Raw genomic sequence first — 15,076 nt, 5'->3', positions numbered from 1 at the left:
AGTGAGGAGCACAGACATCAAAAAAATTTTTTTTAGTACAGGGTCTCACTGCATATTTCAGGCTGGTCTTGAACTTACTATGTAGCCCAGGCTGACCTCGACTCAGAGCAAGCCTCCTGCCTTAGCCTCCTGTACTGAGTCCTAGAATTGCAGACATGCATCACCACACCCACCAAGACATGAATTTTTAAAAATCCAAACATTAACCATGTAACTGCTGAGCTGGCAGTGTAACTCAGTGGTAACTAGTGCTTGCTTAGGAAGTGTAAGGTCTTGGGTTCAACCCCTAGTAACCCCAAACAAAACAAAACACCAATATAACTGCTATGTACTATTACAAAGAAAAGTTACAGGGAGGACATACTAGGAATGTCAGTTCTAGCAGTCATCTAGAGGGTCAACTAGGGCTGGAAGAACCATTTGCTTCCATAATGGCTCATTCACAGGGTTGTCTGCAGAAGCCCTTAGGTCCTCACTGATGGCAGAAGCCTTCCATTTGTCACCATGTAGACTTCTCCATAGCCTGCTTTAATATTCTTATTACGGGGCATCTGACCTACCCCAAGGTAAGTGATCCCAGAGCCAGTGAGGAGAAAGCTGCAGTACCTTTTAAGATCTGGTCTCAGAAGTTGTGTACTTTCTTAGTGTATTCCTGCTGTTATGGCTTATATGAGTGTTCCCCAAAGGTCTGTATGTTAAGAGCTTGGTTCCCAGAGCAGTGCTATTGGTAGGTGCTGTAGATCTTTAACAGCTGAGACCTTATGGGACACCCTTCAGTCACAGGGTGCATGCCTTGAAAGGATATGGTGGGATCCTGGCCTCTCAGTCTCGCTCTCTGCTTCCTGGCCCATGAGGTGAGCAATCAGCTCCTTCACACACTCCTGCCCTGATACACCATTCTCTGAAGAGGCCCAAAGCAATGGGACCACTTGATATTGAACTGGCACCTGCAGAACCTGCAGAACAGAGCCAAAATGAGCTTTTCTCTTTATGTTGATTACCTTACATATTTCATTACACTGATGGAAAGCTGACTAATACAGCCGGGCAATTTATAAATAATAGAAATTTCATTTCTCACAATTCTGGAGGTTGGGAATTCCTAGATCACAGGCCAGCAGATTTGGTGTCTGGTGGGAACTGGCTAACTCTGCATCAAAGATGGTGCCTTTTTGCTGTTTGTCCCACAGGGCAGGAGGGGAAAAAAGAGACAAAGCCTGTGTGAAGCCTCTTACTTGGCAATTAAGTTTCTTTTATCAGTATATGTTTGTGATACATAATGATTACAGTCATGGTGGGGAGTTGGTATGTGTACACACTGCATTTTAATTCTTTTTACTTCTTCTCCTCTCCCTCTCCCTGGCAACTAAGTTTCAGCGAATTTTGGGAGGACACATTCAGACCTTAGCACCTCTGTTAATTCCTCCTTGTGCTATTTGTTAACAGTAAGGGATCAAGTTCAACCCAGTCAGGAAGAGAGAAATTAGGTTCCATCTCTTAAAGAAAGAAGCATCAAATAATTTGTGGGTATATGTTAAAACCACTACAGTAAGGTTAAATCTTGTACATTTGACATTCCAAAAGTGCTGGGTTATTTCCCTCCATAGTAAATAACACTGTTGTATAGATTCAGCTAAATTAATATAAAACTAAAATGTTACAAACGTCTAGAGAAAAACTGTCTAGAATACTCAGTGCCAATATTCAAAGTGAATATTTATTTATTTACTTGAATCTACCCACCCCATAAGGCAAGGAAAATCTAATTATGTACAAAGCTTATTGAGTAATAAATGAGTTGTGATTTGGGTCTATACTTACTGTACACACATGTTTTTTGCAATGTTAAAATACACAATGAATCCTATAAATTATATAATTCTATGTCTGAGAATCATTTTTTTTTTCCTTTGCAGGGCATTGTCCCCAGTGCCTTCACACTAAGCTACATCCCCAGCTCCCCCCCACCCTTCTACATTCTAGAGACAGTGTATCAGTAAATCATTAAGTTGCTCAGGCTGGGCTCCAACTTTCGATCCTTCTGTCTCAGAGTGCTAGGATTATACGTGTGTGCAACTATGCCCAGCAAAATTAAATATTTTATATATGTGAATCAGAGTTGAAGAACTTTAGAGCTTTAAGAAAGCTTACAGATGATCCAGTCCAGTTCCCTCATTTACTAGATTAGAAAATTAAGTACACACACGTCCCCCCCCCCACACACATACACGTACACTGTTCTTAATATGTGGCAGAAAGATACTGCTGAGAAGGTCATTTGGAAATGTAATGTTGGAGGAGGGATTCATTGCTCTTTGAGGTCTTCCAGTTCTGAAAATCTTTTCTATTTTAAAACAATATGTGAGAAAGGCACAATAAGTGTAGCAATCTTGCTCTTTTAATATTGTTTGCAAGTGAGGAATAGAATAGTCCATAAACTCTTTCAAGGTCACTTTGTAATTTGTTGGTAGGAATTGGGAATAAAGCCAAGCCTGTATATGCCCTCATTTAGATTCTTTCCACTGTTTATTACTTGCTTTTGAAAGTTTTACTGCCATTTATCACAAACAAAATTGTCTTTATTATACAAGCAGAAAGGATTAAGTAATAATTTTTACCTTGTCTTTGTTGAAGGCTAATATGCTCATATCTGTGAACACATGAGTTATGTGCTTATGTAATTTGATCTTAGATAGGGAGAAAATAAAGGTAGGAGTAGACTGGTGGTTTCATAACTCTTAGTTTAGGTATGTTAACCATCATAACTCTATTGACTATACTGCAATTTTATAGCTTATATCAGCAATTAAATGTGTTTAATTTACTAAGCATACAAAGTAAATGATAAGATAGTTTTATTTACTTGGCCTAATTTTACTACAAACTATTATATTGTTCAATACATTGTGAATATGTGCTTACATATGCAAGATAATGTGAATAGTATGAAACATTATAGTTTATAGTGGAAAATCCTCTTCTATTTTTATGTATGTTTTAAAAAGAGTTGTAATTTTTGCATTCTTATACATTTATAAAAGTAGTGAAATTTTGTTTGTTTGTTTTGTGGTACTTTGTACTAGGAATTGAACCCAGGGGTCCACTACCACTCAGCTACATTCTCTTCCCTTTAAAAAAATTTGAGACAGGGTCTTGCTAAATTGCCCAGTCAAGACTCAAACTTTTTTTTTTTTGCACCCGGGATCAAACTCAAAACCTTTCACTTGTGAGGCAGGGGTAGTGCTACTGAGCTAAATCCCTGGCCCAAAATTCAAACTTTTTGGGGGGTGGGGGGTGCACTTGCGCAGCAGGCGGCGAAACCACTGAGCTAAATCCCCAGCCCTAAAACTCAAACTTCTGATCCTCTTGCCTTAGGCTCTCAGAGTGTTGGGATTGTAGTATGCACTACTGTGCCTAGCAAAAAGTGAAGGATTTTTTGATTGAAAAAATTTTGGTATATTATGATGCATTAGATTATTTATTTATTTATTTATTTATTTTATTTTTTGGTACCAGGGATTGAACTCAGGTCCTTGTGCTTGCAAGGCAGGCAGGGAACCACTGAGCTAAATCCCCGGCCCACATTAGATTAATTTAATACTAATACTGTTGTGGAAATCCTTGGCTTATACTAAAGTACATTTTCAGAGAAATAGGTGGAAAAGCAAGGCTTGCTGTAGCATGTTACCTATGTTCATTTACTTGACAAGTATTTATTGGGTGTCATATTTGCCATAATGCTTATAGCTCATCTATTTCTGATTACTGAATACACATTTGTTTCTAGATTTTCTACAGACATTTAAAATTCAGCCTGTTCTCAATCTGCCACATTTTTCTTAGCTCTCCTTTTTTTTATACTCCCAATTTACTTTACTGGCACCCACTGGAAACCTGAAATCTTCTCTTACTCCTCAGTCTATCTCCAGTTTTGTTTTATTACTCTAGTACTGGGGATTTAATCCAGGGCCTTAGGATTGCCAGGCAAGGGCTTTGCCACTAAGTTACATCCTTAAGTTTTTTTATTTTGACATTTTTATTTTTGAGACAGGGTCTCCTAAATTGCCCAGGTTGTCCTCAAAATTGTGATCTTCCTGCCTGTTTCTGAGTAGCTGGAGTTACAGATGTGCACCACCATGCTTGGCAAGTTCCAAATCTTTTAACAGATTCTATTTCCCCTTCTTTACCCTCACAACCTCCCAAGTTCAGACTTCTATCTTTTGCAGATCTTTGTAGTAAACTATCTATCTAAGGTGTCCCTGGTGACCTCCCTATCCACTCTCACTGTCACTGAAATGGGCATTCCACACCAGTTACCTTAATAAAATATAAACTGAATCACATTGTACCTCTTCTTAATACCTCTTACAGATGGATTCCCATTTCTTCAAGAATGAAGGACAAATTCTGTACTGCCAAAATGGATCTCAATTTACCTTTCTGAAATGTCTGGTTATAAACATACTTGTAGCTAAACATCAATCCTGTCTTGGTACTCAGTATCCAAGGCCTTTCCTGGGCTTCTTTCTTTAGGAAACTTCTACAGATTCTTTTCCTGTGGCCTTCTCCTGTAGCGTTCTCTTCTCTAGGCAGTTTATTGCCCTCTTCCCCATCTCCCTGGGCATGCTGTGTCTACCTTTATTATAGCTGTTGTGCACAGCACTGTCTGACTTTCCCATTACAAACCAGAGGGCAGGAACCCAGTCTTATTCAAACTAGCAAGGGGGCCATAATATAATGTTGTAGATTTAAAAACAAAACAAAGCTCCTCTCATTTATAAAACATTCTTATCTATGGGATCGAACTCATGACCTTGCATTCGCAAGACAGGCAGCAGAACCACTGAGCTAAATCCCTGGCCCTGAATTTTCTTCATTTTTAAGAAGTACTTTAGTATGTGCTAGTGAGAAAAGTGCTTTATAACTATCACTGGAGTTCCAGAATTCAGAATAAGTCAATACATTGCAGATTTTAGTACAATGTCTTAGTAATAGATTGGTTGGAGTGTTTCTATTTTATGATTTTATTTTATTTTTACAGTACTGGGAATTGAACCCAGGGCCCTCGCACTGACCTACAACCTCAGTTTTGTTTATTTTGACATAGGATCTCCCCAAGTTCTAAACTGCCCAGGCTGGGTTCCAATTAGGGATCTTCCTGTCTAGCTTCCCAGAGTGCTGGGATTACAGGCATGTGCCACGTCAGGCTTATATTTCTTTTTTAAACATATCATGTCCTATATGAAAATATTTCTTCTATTGTAACTATTAATATCAGAATATTTCTGGAAAAAAAGTAGTTTTAGCAAATGTATGTGATTGAAATCTAAAGTGTTACAGTAACAATGAGAAACATAATTTTCAATTAACTGTCCAATATTTCATTTAAAAGTGCATGTATTTAATATAAGAGACAATATAAAAATGTGTATGCATGTGCACGGATAGATTACATTTTTAATCAACAATACACTTAATCCTGACCATAAAATTCTTCCAACTCAATTTAAACAATTCTTATTAGAAAAGAGTGGCTTTGCTGTGCTTGTGTAATAAACAATTTATAATTGGTGTAAAGTTCACCTTACACGAAAATTTTAACACTATAAAAGTAATACAGAAAAGGAATGAATAATGGAATAAAGGGCTAACTGCCCACAGAAACACCACCCAGAGAAAACTAAGGGGTTTAGTTTTTCTTTTTTCTGTGACTTCATAATTTTTTAAAACACTGCTGTAATCATATTCCGTGCAGTTTCATAATTTGCCTTTTCCCCACTTAAAATTATAAAATCTTCCCAGGCATGGTGGTGCACACCTGTCACCCTAGCACTCAGAAGCAGAGGCAGTAGGGTCACCGTGAGCTCACTGCCACACTGAACTGCATAGAGATCCTACTCAAAACACAAAAAGCTATAACTTTTGCCTTGTTACATAAGCATTTAAAACATGTTGCATAATAAACATTTAAAACTGTTACCTTAAATGTTATGGAGTAGATACAGCTATTTAGATACTTAGTTTCCATATGTTAAAATTTTGCATCTTATAAATAATGTGATATAGTGTTTATGAATAAAGATTTGCTCTATTGCAGATTATTTCCTTGAAAAAGACCCAGCAAGAAAGGTAGTGTATGCTGGTAATCCAAGCATCAGGAGGCTAGCCTAGGCCAGTGGTGGTGAACCTATGGCAGGTGAGTTGTTTTTCTTATAAGACAAAAGATGTTAATGTATGAGTTGTTTTTTTCTAAACTAAAACCTCAGCATTCAGGTTTAATTGCAGTGTTTGCACTTTGTAATAAATAAATGGATTTTGGGTTGTAGTTGGTCACTCCATCTCTAAAGGTTCGCCATCACTGACCTAAGCTAATTAGCAAGACCTTGTCTCAAAAAAACAAAAACCAAAACCAATCCAGGTATAGGAAGTTGATTATGGGCTCTAAGAGCTATGAACATTCTTAAGGATTGAATCACAATGCCCAATTGCTTTCTAAAGAAGTTATTTGTTTACATCCCTACAAATGAGAGTACCCTTTTGATCTCAACAGTAATATTACTAAAATATTTATTAATATGTAACCGAAAAGTTACTATTTGCCTTTTAGAATCTTAGGACAAAACCAATGCTTTCGAAGTTAAATACATATGTAGGATTTTTCATATCTTTGACACTTCCTAGCCAGGTTACACTGGACACATTACTTAACCCTTTGAGGTTCTCTTTAATCATTTTTTTAACGTCGCTATTTACCTCAAACATGGGGAAGTTGTAAATTATTAAGTCATGTGAAAGCTTTTCACACCATTATCTGACACATGACCAACAATAATGAATCTTTCCTGTTCAGTTGCAAAAGTGGGTTACAGACTTCTGTTTGATTAGAGAACCCCTTAGGAATTCGACTATCTTTGTACAAGAAACCTGAGCTGGAAGGATGAACAATTACCTGGATAATTCTTGAGCCTGGATCCAGAAGGTCAGAGAGTAATCTGTTGTCTCTGACAACAGTTAACCTGAGTTACAAAGCACCTGGTTCCCATTCTCAAGCAATTTGCAATCTACAGACCTCTGAGCTTAACCCTTGTTTCTCTTGGGGCCTTTAATTGTCCAGAAGGGTTTTAAATGGCAATAGTGGAAACTCACCGAAGAGGAAGCTTAGTGAAAGTGATCTGGAAAGAATTCCTGGAAAAACTACTGTCTCAGCAAAGGCAAATGCTAGGGAAGGAAGGATACGAATTACTTGTTCTATAAAAGTTAAGCACACTCTTACCAAGATATATCATATAAAAGTGCAAATTCCCAATGATGAATGTCATTATCTGTATACCTAAAACATACCAATAAACTTAATGAACAAAAAAAGTTAAGCACACTCTTGAGCTTTATTTAAATGTAAAGTTTGTTTACAAAAGATAAATTTAGTAAAGCACTGTAATCCGGGTTAGACAGGCTAATCTGGTTTTGTGGAGCATGGAGATGCTGGAACGCTGATCCAAATGTCAGGTGCTTTTTATCTGGTCCCAGTTAGTACTAAACTGAGTGGACTAGAGTTAGACTATGGTCAACTTTCTCCGTATCTAGAATAATTTAGGTTTGGCTGCTCTTTGGGCCCTGCTTCTAACTTTCTCTTCCGAATCTACTTTATCCAACGGCCAAGGAATATCCTTGGTAATAAAAATGATCATACATCATTGTTCGGATTAAAAATCGCACTGCCTATGGGCACCATATGCACTGAGGCTTCCGGGGCGTTTAAAAATTGTCCCTGAAAAAGCAAGTTTTTGCAGTTGGTTAAAAGCTGAGAAATCATTTAAATGTTCTTTGTTGCAAATGTAAGTTCTTCTCAGGTAGGCCTATTTCTCTCTGCTAACCCAGAACCCTGAGGTACAAGCTCCATTTGCTCCCCGATTCCCCCGGGGAAGAACTCGTCCCTGGGGGCGATGAACGCCAAGGGCGAGTTCGCCCGCACCAGCGGGAGTTTCAAGTTTCCACTAGAGGGGGAGGCGGCGGACGCCCCGCGAGCTTTGGGCGGGGCGGCTCCGCTTCCCTTCACTACGGGCTTCGCTCGCGCCCTGTCCTCCCAGCAAGCCCTCGACCCTCCTGCACCCTTGCCTATTTCCTCAGGGGATCCCGGGTTCCCCGCCTCTGCGACCAGCGGCGCGACCCCCCGGGAGGAGCGAAGGGAGGGAGGAGGGGAGGGGAGGGAGGAGGGGAGGGGAGGGAGGAGGGGAGGGGAGGGGAGGGAGGAGGGGAGGGGCGGGGCGGGCGCGCTGCCCTCGGGGCTGCGGCGGATGGCGTTGGCGCTCGGGCCGGCGCGTAGGCCTGCCGGCCGGCAGAGGAGGCGGGGGGCGCGGGGCAGCCCCGCCTCCCCCCCCACCCCAGTAGGCGCCGGGCGGCCATATTGCGGAGCTGTCTGCGGCGGCAGCGCCTCTCCTCTTCCGCGGTCCTGCGCTTGTACCAGCGACTCTCGCTCCCAGCCGCAGCCGCGACGCCTGGCGCCGCCGCGCAGCGCCTCCAGCCGCACAGAGGGCGGACAGGAGCCGCCGCTCTCGGGTAAGCTGCCAGCGCCCTCCCTTCCCCCCTCTCTGGGTTTCGGCTCCGCCAGGGACGCTGAGGTGGCGGCGGGAAGTTGCGGGGCCCGCGCTGCGGAGCAGCCTTCAGGCCCGGCCAGGCCGCTCCCGCGTGAGTCGTGGGAGGCAGCGGCCCGCGCATGCCCTTTCCAGGCCGAGACGCCCGCAGCCTCGCGCCCCGGCGTCCGTTCCAGCGTCGGCCTCGAGCCCACGCGCCCGGGAAGGCCGGTCCCCGCTGCCTGGGTGGGCCGCGCGCTTGGGCTGGCACGTCCTGGAGGGGACTTTGAAAATACTGGTCTTAAGCGCAGGTAGTATCTATTTTGTGGTGTGGGTAAGGCATTTATTTAACTTCTCCGGCCTCCAGTTTGAAAGTAAGGGTGTTGAATTACTAGAGAGCGCGGGTTCTGCCCGAGTGGCCAGAGGGATGTTGCGTGACGGGGTTTGGGGCGGCTGCCACGCACCCGGCAGCTTGCTCCGCGGGCCAGGTCGCTGCTCTACCTGCTGCTGCTGCAGCCTCTGTCCCAGCCCTTTAACTTTCTCCAGCCTACCTGAAAAGTTCAATACCTTGCAGTCCCCTATCCTTGGAAGGATTCTAAACTCAGTTCCCGTCTCACTTTGAAAGGGAGCTGTACAGTACCTTATTTCAGTTTAAGTAGAGAACATCAGCACCTACACAGATAGGTCTTGCTTCTTTAAACATTCCAACCACTTGGTCTTTTTTCCTTTTCGAGAGTTATTATTAATGAACTTAAAAATTGTTGAAAAGTCAGTTTCACAAAATACATTTTACAGGAGGCTGAGGCAGGAGGATTGAGTTTGAGGCCAGCCTCAGGCTACATAGCCAGTTCAAGATGCGCCTTGACTACATAGTGCGATCTTGTCTCAAAAGACAAAAACGAAAAAGAAAAATTAATACACATTTGAGACACGTTCAGTAGGTTCCTTGGCAACCCTGTGGCTAAGACTGGCAAGAGGTAAATGTACAACCTAAGATAATAAGGGTACTTGATAAACGAGTACTCGGCGTGAACCTCGCAATCTATTGTTGACGGAGCATACATTTTCCTTAGAACACTAAATACTTTTTATATGTTGGCTGGAACTCAGAATGAACAATTGCCCCTTTCATTTTGGTGGATAAATAATGATTTAATCCGTTTGCCAAAGCAGCATCATTGGATTTGAGATGACAGACTGATATTTAGGATTGCATTTTCTTTTAACTTTCAGAATTTCTTTGTTTTAGCCAGTGTGTTTTTATCTTCCAGAAACTTAATAATTTACTTCAAATATGACAAAATGAAGAGTACTTTTTGAAGTTAATTGTACGCTGCAAAAAGGATTGCATTGTCTTTGTTTCTTAATCATTTTTCTATATTTTGGAACTTAATAATCAGTTAATATTAGTGAGGAAAGACGAGGTAGTGAAATTCTTCAGTTTTGTATAGAGGAGATTTGGTTATAACACTTAAACATTTTTTTTTTTTTAGTACCGGGGATCGAACTTGGGTCCTTGCGCTTGTGAGGCAGGCGACTGAACCACTGAGGTAAATCCCTGGCTAGCACTTAAAAATCTTAAATTATTGTCCTAGTGGCTTTTTTCTCTCTTGTATCCACATGCTCGGAAAAGCACGTAGGAGAGGCTCAAAACTGTTAAAAGAGGTAGTTAATTTCATTGTGGGGAAAATAGGTTGTCTCTTCTATTTTTTGGAAACTGTAATTACTTAACTGGAAATTAAAATATTCTTTTTTCTGTGATAGTAGGAGATGATAGGGTTTGCCTTTCCTTATCTTGCTGATTTTCAGGAGTCTCAGGAATGGGAAAAGAGGTAGGTTTGTCTTTTTGGGGTTTTTTTTTGCTTATTGCTTCACCATTCCCAAGAGCAGAGTTGGATGTTTTTTTGTGTTTTTGTAGGTTTTTTTTTTTGGTACCGAGGGTTGAACTCGGGTCCTTGTGCTTGCACAGCAGGCAGCGAAACCATTAAGCTAAATCCCTGGCCCTTGGATGTTTTTTATTATTCATTTTTATCTTTGGCAGATTGTTGAAATGAAAAGTCTTTGTGTATTTTTGACTTTCAGTTCTCAATCTGTTAATATAATCCAAGTACGGTTTAATAGTCTGAAATGTTGAATGATAGTATGAGTCTTGTATTTTCATCTACTTTTAATTTTATGCATTTTAATTTAAGCGATTTAAAAATAGGGGTGTATCTTAACCAGTATTCCCCAAAGACAAATGCCTAAATAGTATGTGCCATTAAGGTGAAGACTGTCCAGTAAGGGTGGAGCTTATCTGTACAGTCAGCTAATAGAATTTCATGTTACTGTTGAGAATCTGGGAAGTCAGGGAAACCACTCCTGGATGTCTTGAATGTTCCACAGACCAGAAGCCTAGTGAGTACTGCTTTACTGTGATGCTACCTCTGGGGTACAGGATTCAGTGGAGCTGGGTTTGCTTGCTATAGCTGTACCCCTTCCAAAGTTGTTCTAAGTTTCTTGGTGTTACTAATTACTAAACGTTGTTCTGGGAACTTCCCTGGCTTTTGTACCCAAGGTATGCTCACCTCTTTGGTAGTATAGGGCCAATCTCACCTCAGGAGAGCACCTCTGTCTTTAGCTTATTTTAGAGAAATTCCACCTGGCGTATTTGTTTAAGTTCCTGGTATGTTAATATTTACAGTGAATGTATGCTCTTTAGCTATTTTTAAAACTGTGAAAGTACTGTACTGTAATATGTTTTATGGCAGTTTAAAAACCGAGAAAGATATAAAGGAAAAGGTAAAAATTCTCTTCACTTCCCAGAACCCCCCCAGCCCTAGTTCTGTTTATCATAGATAATTGCTATTAGCCATTCCTTTTACTGTAAATATAGAAAATACTAGCATTATGCAAGGATAAGAATATTTGATATCTTTTTAAAAAGTCTGTTAAAATGAGGTTAGATGTAACAAACATTGAAAGATTGCTTATTATGTTAAACACTGAGTAAATTGTATTTCTCGAATTTTCATCATTGGAATGAAATTACACAATGGAATTTCCTGTATGTACTATATTTCAGAAGTGTCTGTATAAGTGGTTATGTAAATTTTCTTGATTAGTGATTGAAGATGAAGTTTAGTTTTTCCCCCTAGAGTATGGTGTATAATTACAGTGAAAAATGGTGCCTTTAAAAAAAAAATTATAATCTGGGGTAATAAAATGCCCATGTAACATGTGAATCTTTTTTATTTGGAAATGCTTGGAAAGGAATAATGGTCTACATGATTAATTTCTTTATTTCTTCATTCCATTTAATAATGAACTGTAGTGTCAGCTTCTGGAAAACATGGGTTCATTCAGGATGGGGACTAGCTTTTTAAAAGGTTGAATAGCTATTATGTATAGTAATCCTGGCAAATTCACTAGTTCAAAGTACTTTGTTTTTGTTTGTTTGTTTTGGTTTTTTTTAGAGTAGGAAAATTTGTTGGAGAATAGGAATGGGGGATAAGAATAGCTTCTGGGAGACGGGAGGTGTCCTGAATGGGTTGCCCAGTATTTAGTTTTATTTAGTAGGTAGATTTTGTAAATTTGTTATGTGTAGGCTTTGTATTTTTTTCTAGTGTAATAACAGTGATCTCACCAAGTGTGGTGACACCCACCTGTAATCCCATCCCAGCACTGGGGAGGCTGAGGCAGGAGGATCACTGTGAGTTTGAGGCCAGCCTGGGCTATCTAGTGTGTTCAATGCCAGCCTGGACTACAAAGTGAGACCTTATCTCAAAATAAAAAAAGTTCCTTTTTTTAAAAAGGTAGCAAGGTTTTACATTTATTAAAGGTAGGAGAAGAAATATGCTCTGCAGAGTTAAAAAGAATTAAATTTAGGAAGAGAAGTACATTCTGCAGGTTGAAAGCAGACCATCGTGAAAGAGAGAGTACAGTGGCCATGAGCAAAATGGCTGCCATCTTTTTTTGCATTCCCCACTTCTTAGGCTGAAGTCAGATCCAGGCTGCCCTATCAAAAACTTGCTTGAGTTCTCACTAGAAGAATTGAAGATACACTTTCTGCGTGTTTCTAGGTTCAGGGCTTGAGCATGTCTTCTGGACTCCATGATTGACAGGCCACGCCCACTTGCCCAGTTTCCTGGCCATGCCCTAATCTCCTGTCTTAGGCACTCACTTTTTTGTTTGTTTTACATTTATTAAGTTCTAACTTATTTGTATAAACAAGGTGGTTAAACTTTTTACATAAAGTGATGTAATCAAGAAATACTGGTTACTTATTTATGTGCATTTGAAATTAGTTTTAAGTTCTAGTAAGTTGATGTATTTGGAAAGATATCCTCTTGCTGTTAACATTCAGAGCAATGAACTGAGAAATTCAGTGAAATTCAGAATGAACTGTATTTAGTGGACCAAATCCAGCTTGCTTGCCTGTTTTTGTAAATAAAGTTTTATTGGAACATATAGTGGCCATCCATTTATAAATAGTCTGTGTCTTCTTTGGGGCCTATAATGGCAGAGGCCATATAACTAACAAACTTCAATTTAGCCTTTAATTTAGAGAAAAAACATACTGTTGACTTTATAAGATTAGTAACTTTTGTATCAGTAATTGATAGTAACTTTTTTTTCCACGGTTCAATTAAAGACTTTATTTTTCTACATCAGAGTCATGCTGATACTACATTTTTAAAAAACAAGAATGGGAAAAATATGTATCTGAAAATTTTGGTTACATTTTTGTACTACATCAGTCCTCAGAAAATAACTACATTCTTTAAACTTTAAAAAAAATGGACAATAATTTTTAAACAAATGCTATTTATGTTGGGTTTTAAAGTGTAAAATAAATAACTGTACCATAAATAAATAAATAACTTCTTTCCTTTTCCATAGCAGTACATGTAGCAATACATTCTCCTAAGTCGTCTAGTTACCATTTACAGTAGACCACTTCAGTTTTACTAATGATACAAAAAATAATAGAATACAAGGCACAATCATTAAATGGAGTTTTCTTTAGGGTGTGTATGGACATACCAGCGTGATGAGGATATTGTCAAAAGTACAGAAAAACACAATGTGCAGATAGTAACTTGTGTATCAATAGTTGATACAAGTTTTTCCTAAATTTTAGGTAATCTCTATGCCCTTTCAGGACCTTAAATGTTAATTTAATTGATTTGTGAAAATTTAAGTTAAATTGGACTGCCTGTAGGTGCATTTTTTTTTTTTTTGGTACTGGGGATTGAACTCAGGGCCTTGTGCTTGCAAGGCAGGTGGCAGCACCACTGAGCTAAATCCCTGGCCCAGTTCACTTGATTTTTAAGCCTTCATATCCTTTCACATGCTTTGGCTGCAAGTAATTAAAAAAAAAACCCCTCAAGGGCCAGGGATTTAGCTCAGTGGTTCCACCGCCTGCCTCGAAAGTGCAAGGCTCTGAGTTTGATCCCCAGTACCAAAAAACTCAAAAAACCAAAACCCTCGAACTGCCTTAAATAAGGAGGAAATTTAATACCTTATATAGTAAAATCCAGAGATTCAATAATGGCTCAATATGTGATGCACATGCCTGTTATTCCCAACACTCTGGGAGACTGATGCAGTATGATCACAAGTTTGAGCCTAGCCTTGGCAATTTAGCAACTTGATGTAAACTTGTCTCAAAATAAAAATAAAAAAAGGGCTGCAGATGTAGCTCAGTGCAAAAGCCCTGTGTGAAATCCCCAGTACCACAAAAGGAAATAAAGGAATAGCTCAATAAAGAACAAAGATTTATTCTTGCAACTCTGCCCTGCGACCTGGATTGGCTTCATACTAAGACTCCTTTCCCTTTGTCACAGATTGGCTGTTGCAAGCATCCCATCCAGACACAGCAATAGCCAAATGATTAAGAGAAATTGTGTCTTTTCCTGAGGTCTCCCCAGCTGATACCTTTTCCATCACATTGGCTAATATTGGGGCATATTCCATATTTAAGCAGGCACTGACATGAGCAATGGAATTGCCTTTTAACTCTGTTCCCATTAGATTATTTTCCTTAGTCATATACCAGATGTTTTGAATTCTTTCTAGTCTTCACCCAAAGTCAGATCAAAGTTTGGTCTGTCATACATAATCATAATTTAGTAGGAACATGTGAGTTCACATTTTGGGCATGAAATTTAAATTATACAATAAAAACATTACTTCCTATTTAAATACTTGATAATTCTTAGTCCATTGGCTAAATTTCCCTGTTGTCTGCTTTTGTAAATAGTTTTAACACATTGTAGCTCATTTGTTTACTTATTATCTGGCTGATTTTCTGCTGCACCAGCCCAGTAGTTGCAACAGAGACCATGTGGGTTACAAAACCTAAAATGTTTACTTACGTGTCCTTTAAGTTTACTGATCCCTGTTTTAAGGTTATCAGTCATACCTATGGGCAGTTATCATGTGCCAAATACTCTTTGCATTTTAGGATGGAAAGATGAGTAAGGAATTTACACTCTAAAGGAAAGACAGGCCATATACTGTGT

At 39.6% G+C, this 15,076-nt stretch overlaps 1 protein-coding gene across 3 annotated transcripts in view; it reads left to right on the top strand.

Annotated features, from left to right (window-relative positions):
* Nucleotides 1-8,416: 8,416 nt before the first annotated feature.
* The window catches only part of Rdx (radixin), a 94,792-nt gene continuing 88,132 nt past the window's right edge, over nucleotides 8,417-15,076 (top strand). For 2 of the 3 annotated variants that reach the window (XM_021237911.2, XM_021237910.2), the window contains exons 1-2: nucleotides 8,424-8,556; nucleotides 10,064-10,120. The gene's annotated coding sequence lies outside the window, so the exon portion shown is untranslated. Of the gene's footprint in view, nucleotides 8,557-10,063; nucleotides 10,121-15,076 lie in introns of all 3 variants that reach the window. The other variant, XM_004856522.4, reaches the window with a different exon arrangement.

The sequence above is a fragment of the Heterocephalus glaber genome, unplaced genomic scaffold, assembly GCF_053883595.1.
Source record: "Heterocephalus glaber isolate CG9 unplaced genomic scaffold, H.glaber_assembly_v1.0 deba00001429, whole genome shotgun sequence".
Lineage (NCBI taxonomy): Eukaryota > Metazoa > Chordata > Mammalia > Rodentia > Bathyergidae > Heterocephalus > Heterocephalus glaber.
Note: the sequence above shows the minus strand (reverse complement) of the source record. Positions and strands in the feature narration are given on the sequence as shown.